General features: G+C 36.0%; 1 long non-coding RNA gene across 1 annotated transcript; it reads right to left on the bottom strand.

The window, feature by feature from the left end:
* Positions 1 to 5,962: 5,962 nt before the first annotated feature.
* Positions 5,963 to 7,526, bottom strand: LOC131014003 (uncharacterized). Its single transcript, XR_009097938.1, has 2 exons — positions 6,610 to 7,526; positions 5,963 to 6,147 (listed from the first exon to the last, which is right to left on the bottom strand). It is a non-coding gene; the product is annotated as an uncharacterized LOC131014003 (long non-coding RNA).
* Positions 7,527 to 8,243: the final 717 nt, after the last annotated feature.

The following is an 8,243-nucleotide window of genomic DNA, read 5'->3' on the forward strand; positions in this document are numbered from 1 at the left end:
AGTAAATTATGCGTGGAAGATACCAGCGCCGACCTTGGAACGGTAAGGATAAATCAACCCGAGGGTTACGCGAAAAGACCATGAAGAGGCTTGAGGGGACGTGACCATGACAATTCTACACTACCATGAGTACAGTGCTACGGTAAGGGATGGGCTGGAACCAAGCTGGCAGGGCTGGTATCGATTGAGCTGAAGAATAACGCCGAGTATGAGGAACAAAGGGTATGAGGCAGGGCTGTCTCTAAGCATTCTTAGGGTCTCTTATCATTTAATTTAGGTTAGGGCTGCGACCCCAAATTTACCTTTATCCCTCTTTGTATGTATCTATAAATAGAACCATTGTATCATTATGATAGGGTGGTGATTTCTAATACAACAACCTTTATTTTTCTCATCGATTACTCTCAAATCTCGTTTAACGCACAACAGGTAAATTCTTCTTAAAATAATTCACCGAAAATGGACTCATCACTCTCCATTGTCGGAACAAACGTTTTCTGCAACTTTAGAAAAGTGTTCTCATAGAGGTATCTGTGGAAAGTTGTTAGTTGTGATGAAGAAATGTTTCAAGTGTAAAGTATTTAAAATACTAAGTAAGGAAGATGAAACGATTTTCGATTTTCGTGCCAAAAGACAATTTGAAGAAAATTTTCACGTTTGCCGTCACGGCAGAGGATGTAAGCCTCGAAAGATAGAGAGAAAATAAAAATCATTGCAATTTGTCAAATCAATGAGACTTTCAAGATTTTTATTTGAGAGGCAAAAGAGTTGGAAAGAAGTTAAGTAAAGGATCAGGACAAGTTAACACAATTTTTAAATTCAATTAAAAGTACTTGTCCTTCACAAATATTTTATTTTTGTTTTTTACAATCAGTTAAAGTCTTTGAAAGAGACTGATCAGTTAGAGAAAAATTTCTGAAGACTATTAAGAACTCATAACTGAAATAACTGATATACACAGGGTAAGTTGAAGATACTTACTTATCGACTGATCATTGTAGTCAGTCGATACCATTTTTCTGGTTGACTTATAAGAATAAGTTCCCCCTCAGATGAAGACTCATCTTCTTTGGTTGCCACATCATTAGTTGAGGAGCACCAGTTGACTGAGCAACAGTCATCGTGACTCCAGTTGAAAACTTCAAGATCAGCATCAATCTTCAGGGTTGATGAGGTCGATCCTTCCACAAAGATCGTTGAACCTTTCTTCTGGAAGAGCTTTGGTCAGCAAGTCTGCTCTCTGAACTGCGGTCGGAATCCATTCAACTAAGACATTATTCTTTTCCACATGATCACGAATGAAGTGATGACGGATTGCGATATGTTTGACTCTGGTGTGATAAACTGGATTCTACGAGATTGCTATAGCACTGGAGCTGTCGCAATAGATTGGGACTTCCTTTTCTTCGATCCCGTAGTCCTTCAGTTGTTGGACTAGCCATAGCAATTGTGAACAACAACTTCCCACAGCAACATATTCAGCTTCAGTTGTAGATGTGGCGACTGAAGTATGCTTATTTGAAAACCAAGAGATAAGCTTGTTTCCTAGGAACTGACAAGTTCCTGAAGTTGATTTGCGATCAATTTTGCATCCTGCAAAATCTGAGTATGAGTATCCGGTAAGCTTGAAGTCGTCGTTAGCTGGATACCATAATCCTAAGTTGGGTGTACCTTTGAGATATCTTAGAATCCCCTTTGCTGCATCCATATGAGCTTCTTTTGGATTTGACTGATATCTTGCACAAACTCCGACAGCATACGCGATATTTGATCTGCTAGCAGTCAAATAGAGTAATGATCCAATGATTTCTCTGTATTTGGTTGAGGATACAGACTTTCCTTCCGATCCTGGATCCACCTTCCAGTTGGTGTTCATTGGAATCTTGACTGATTTCATGTGCTGAATGCCGAACTTGGTGATCAGTTCTTTGGCATACTTTGATTGATTGATCAGTATTCCATCTTTGGTCTGTTTGACTTGTAATCCCAGAAACAAATTCATTTCTCCCATCATTGACATCTGGAATTTATTCGTCATAATTGACTCAACCTAAACACTATGCTAGATAGACTCGCAATCGTACGAGGTCTATTGTAGCGTGTAAGCTAACCCAAGTCGTCTCTCAAGGAAGATTCAATAGGGCACCTAATTGTATCACAGCGAAAGGAATAAAGTTTAAGTTTGATTATTATAATTAAAATAATGCTTGGAATTGAAAACTCAACTTAAAACTAAACTCAGAAATGACAAAGCAGAAAATAACAAAACACAAGTACCGAGGAGAAAATAAACTATTAAACCCTAGGCAGAATTGAAAGTGCAACAAAATGCATGCAGATTCAAATAGATTAAAGTAAATAAGAAATACCAATAACGTCGTGAGAATGAAATCACTGTCACTGATTACAACTTCAAAACGGAAAATTAAATCAAAACAGAAATGGAAAGCTAACTAGAACAGAATCTCAGAAAACTCAAAGAACTCTGAAAACTAGAAAAGAAACCCTAAAATGTTTTTGGTGCTGGAAGCGGAGGATGATCCTGATTAAGAGCAGTTAAGCCCTTTTATAGACTGCATTTCATCAAATCTAATGAAAACAAGAGGGCCCAACAAATCTGGGCCTAAAAGAGAGTCGACAAGGCATGCGTGCGCATACAGGAGTGTGCGACGAGGGATAAGGTGCTCGGCGAGTCTTGGCAGTGCTGGCGAATGATTGCCAGCACTGGAGCAGTGCTGGCGACCTTGCGAGTGATTACCAGCGCTGGCGACCTTGTGCGTGATTGCCAGCTCTGGAGCAGTGCTAGCGACCTTGTGAGTGATTACCAGCTCTGGTGACGTTGATGAGTGATTGCTAGCTCTGGCAATGGAAATCTACTCTGGCGAATGAAATTCAGCTCTGTCGAGTGATTGTCAGCTCTGGCTATGGAAATCTACTCTGGCGAATGAAATTCAGCTCTGTCGAGTTTGGTCAGCTATGGCTGCCTTGACCGCTTTGGGGAGTGTTGTTACTGCTGGAGAAGGATTGTCAGCGCTGGCGGCCTTGTCAGCGCTGGCGAGGCAGCAGAGTATGCGCCGCGGGCCCTAATAAGCAATTTTTGATTCAAATTCTTCAACATAACATTCTTCCTCCTATTTTATCAAAATCTCCCACAAAACATCAAACAGATTGTCATGGTTCCAGATGTTAAAGGGAGTGAGGAAGGTGTAGTTGGTTCAACTGATGGAGAATTGCTCGAAGTTATGAAGGAGAAGGATTTGGAGTTAGGTATTTTAACCATCTCGGCTGAAGCGAGGGCTTGAGACTCTACACGTGGCTGAAGGAGATTATATCAACTAAAGGAAGTCGTGTTTCCTTTATTAAAAACGCTGTATCAATTTTGTTAGCTTTTATCATGTTTTCTTCCAGTTAGTTATCCCTGTAGCAAGTTGTTAGGGGACCACTTGATTTATAGCTCTCTTGTAGCGCAAGAAGGAGATTAGAAAATGAAATTCCAACTTCCTCTCTCAACTCTTCTCTCCCTCTTTCTATCTTAATCTCTTTAGTTTCGATTGTAATTGTTTTTTTCGATTCAATACAAAAAAATTACAAAAAACAGCTGGGTTCACTACAATTGGTATCTAGAGCCAAGTTATTTCTCTCATTGTGGAAATTCTGGGCTGGGTTATGGCGGAAGCAACACGAATGAAGGATTTGCAAGAGGCACAAAAGAAACTAGACCAAATCCTACAAGCTGAGACTATGAAAAGAGCTGCTGCGGAGGCGAAGATCCATGAGCAGATAATGGCTGTAGATCAGAGGGTAGAGCGTAAGATACAGGGTATTGATCACAAATGTGATCATCTCTCCAAATTGCTGGCTGATATACAACTTCAGTTGCTGAATATGAACAAGTATAGCAACAAATCAGAGCATTCTATATTGGGTAAAACTCCTTTTCATCAGAATTCGAGTGGTGGATCTAAATCTAGTTTTACTCCTTATATTTCTAAGTTTACGGTAGATCAATCACAAAGTAGTACTGGAAATTCATTCCACAGGGTGGATTTCCCCAAATTTGATGGATCCAACCCTAGATATTGGATTATCAAGTGCAATACTTATTTTAAGCTCACATCTGCTCTTAGTGATGAAAATATGATTCAACTAGCTGTTCATAACTTTGAGGGAAAAACCTTACAGTGGTTTCAAAACTTTGGTTATGAGAATATATTAGATATCACATGGTTACAGTTCCTGGAGGTGGTTGTGTAACACCCCAATTTTCATAAACTTTTCAAACTAAAAACTTGAAGGACTAATAGTTAAAAAAATAAAATTTCTTGACTTTCATAATTTAAACTAATTTAAAAATCAATTTGTCAATACTAAAGTAGTAACATAAAATAAGAACGATAAACTAAAACTTAACAAGTTCAACTTAAATTCTATGGGAAAACTAAATCTCTTAGTCATTCTCGACTTCCATGGCCACCTCGACTCCAAAACTGCAAAACTGAAAAGATAAGGGATGAGCATATTAAAAATATACTCAGTGAAGAATCATGCACATATTCACATACGCTTAAACATGCAAATAATTCACATTGTCATACACATATACTGAATTCTGAGTGTTTCTAAATTTTCTGATCATGTACTTGAACATGATATTCTGCGTTCTGATCATGTACTTGAACATGATATTCTGCGTTCTGATCATGTACTTGAACATGATATTCTGCGTTTCTGATCATGTACTTGAACATGATATTCTGCGTTCTGATCATGTACTTGAACATGATATTCTGCGTTTCTGATCATGTACTTGAACATGATATTCTGTGTTCTGATCATGTACTTGAACATGATATTCTGAACATGTATCTAGACATGTAACTGAGCAAGCATAATCAAACATGAAATAAGAGCATATAAAAACATATATGAATATAACCACAAGCATATAATCCCTCACCTAATTCTTGAAATTGATAACTCCCTTTGATGATTTCTACCAACGCATCCCTATATGAACTCTTGAAATTTCTAAAGTTTTCGTCAAACTCGCAGCTGAACAGACCAGTCAGCTTCAAGCCTTCGTTTGAAGCCTCAAACGTCCTCAAATCGTATTTTTCCTAGAAATACGACTTCTTCGCCTTCGAGAGAGCTTTTCGTGGCCGCCTGTTTCGTCTTAATCGGAGTTCTGTGGAGGAAGTTATGGCCGTTATCCCGAAACTGCCGGAACTTGATTTCCTGCGAAAATCTGACTCCAGCTCCTCACGTTTCCTGCGCCCCACAGCTCTCCAAAACCCGACTAAAATTTACTGTTGACTTCGAGTTTCTATGTCTCCTTTAGGGTTTGTAAATTGATTTCATATTTATACTAGTCTTTTAAAGAGTTATAGTTCTAATAGGAAACAAAAAAAATAATACTAATAATAATAATAATAGTCTAGCTAAAATTAATGGTGCATATCTGTATGTATCATGTAATTATTTAAAAAAAAGTTATACAAGAAAATACTATTAATTAAACTTATAAAATAAATTTAAATTATCGGGATGTTACAACCTACCCCGCTTAAAATAATTTTTGTCCTCGAAATTTCTAATCATACCTCATTCGTGCCATCTAAACAATTCACAATTACACCTATTTCTAACGAAGCTAAACATAATAGTACTAGAACATAAAAGCATCATAAAAAAAAATATCATGTATTACATGTAATCTAGCTAAAACATATAACGGTCATATACTTGAACAATTAAAACACATACCTTGGAGTCGATGCAGCACATGAGTTTCGAATGACTAGGCTTATTTAATCTTTTAAGCTTACTTAAACCTTTTTAAAAGCAAAACATTTTTTTTAAAGCACGAGTCTACAGGAACGTAGACCCGCTCTGATACCACTATGTAACACCCCAATTTTCATAAACTTTTCAAACTAAAAACTTGAAGGACTAATAGTTAAAAAAATAAAATTTCTTGACTTTCATAATTTAAACTAATTTAAAAATCAATTTGTCAATACTAAAGTAGTAACATAAAATAAGAACGATAAACTAAAACTTAACAAGTTCAACTTAAATTCTATGGGAAAACTAAATCTCTTAGTCATTCTCGACTTCCATGGCCACCTCGACTCCAAAACTGCAAAACTGAAAAGATAAGGGATGAGCATATTAAAAATATACTCAGTGAAGAATCATGCACATATTCACATACGCTTAAACATGCAAATAATTCACATTGTCATACACATATACTGAATTCTGAGTGTTTCTAAATTTTCTGATCATGTACTTGAACATGATATTCTGCGTTCTGATCATGTACTTGAACATGATATTCTGCGTTCTGATCATGTACTTGAACATGATATTCTGCGTTTCTGATCATGTACTTGAACATGATATTCTGCGTTCTGATCATGTACTTGAACATGATATTCTGCGTTTCTGATCATGTACTTGAACATGATATTCTGTGTTCTGATCATGTACTTGAACATGATATTCTGAACATGTATCTAGACATGTAACTGAGCAAGCATAATCAAACATGAAATAAGAGCATATAAAAACATATATGAATATAACCACAAGCATATAATCCCTCACCTAATTCTTGAAATTGATAACTCCCTTTGATGATTTCTACCAACGCATCCCTATATGAACTCTTGAAATTTCTAAAGTTTTCGTCAAACTCGCAGCTGAACAGACCAGTCAGCTTCAAGCCTTCGTTTGAAGCCTCAAACGTCCTCAAATCGTATTTTTCCTAGAAATACGACTTCTTCGCCTTCGAGAGAGCTTTTCGTGGCCGCCTGTTTCGCCTGAATCGGAGTTCTGTGGAGGAAGTTATGGCCGTTCTCCCGAAACTGCCGGAACTTGATTTCCTGCGAAAATCTGACTCCAGCTCCTCACGTTTCCTGCGCCCCACAGCTCTCCAAAACCCGACTAAAATTTACTGTTGACTTCGAGTTTCTATGTCTCCTTTAGGGTTTGTAAATTGATTTCATATTTATACTAGTCTTTTAAAGAGTTATAGTTCTAATAGGAAACAAAAAAAATAATACTAATAATAATAATAATAGTCTAGCTAAAATTAATGGTGCATATCTGTATGTATCATGTAATTATTTAAAAAAAAGTTATACAAGAAAATACTATTAATTAAACTTATAAAATAAATTTAAATTATCGGGATGTTACAACCTACCCCGCTTAAAATAATTTTTGTCCTCGAAATTTCTAATCATACCTCATTCGTGCCATCTAAACAATTCACAATTACACCTATTTCTAACGAAGCTAAACATAATAGTACTAGAACATAAAAGCATCATAAAAAAAAAATATCATGTATTACATGTAATCTAGCTAAAACATATAACGGTCATATACTTGAACAATTAAAACACATACCTTGGAGTCGATGCAGCACATGAGTTTCGAATGACTAGGCTTATTTAATCTTTTAAGCTTACTTAAACCTTTTTAAAAGCAAAACATTTTTTTTAAAGCACGAGTCTACAGGAACGTAGACCCGCTCTGATACCACTATGTAACACCCCAATTTTCATAAACTTTTCAAACTAAAAACTTGAAGGACTAATAGTTAAAAAAATAAAATTTCTTGACTTTCATAATTTAAACTAATTTAAAAATCAATTTGTCAATACTAAAGTAGTAACATAAAATAAGAACGATAAACTAAAACTTAACAAGTTCAACTTAAATTCTATGGGAAAACTAAATCTCTTAGTCATTCTCGACTTCCATGGCCACCTTGACTCCAAAACTGCAAAACTGAAAAGATAAGGGATGAGAATATTAAAAATATACTCAGTGAAGAATCATGCACATATTCACATACGCTTAAACATGCAAATAATTCACATTGTCATACACATATACTGAATTCTGAGTGTTTCTAAATTTTCTGATCATGTACTTGAACATGATATTCTGCGTTCTGATCATGTACTTGAACATGATATTCTGCGTTCTGATCATGTACTTGAACATGATATTCTGCGTTCTGATCATGTACTTGAACATGATATTCTGCGTTTCTGATCATGTACTTGAACATGATATTCTGTGTTCTGATCATGTACTTGAACATGATATTCTGAACATGTATCTAGACATGTAACTGAGCAAGCATAATCAAACATGAAATAAGAGCATATAAAAACATATATGAATATAACCACAAGCATATAATCCCTCACCTAATTCTTGAAATT

The sequence above is a fragment of the Salvia miltiorrhiza genome, chromosome 3, assembly GCF_028751815.1.
Source record: "Salvia miltiorrhiza cultivar Shanhuang (shh) chromosome 3, IMPLAD_Smil_shh, whole genome shotgun sequence".
NCBI lineage: Eukaryota > Viridiplantae > Streptophyta > Magnoliopsida > Lamiales > Lamiaceae > Salvia > Salvia miltiorrhiza.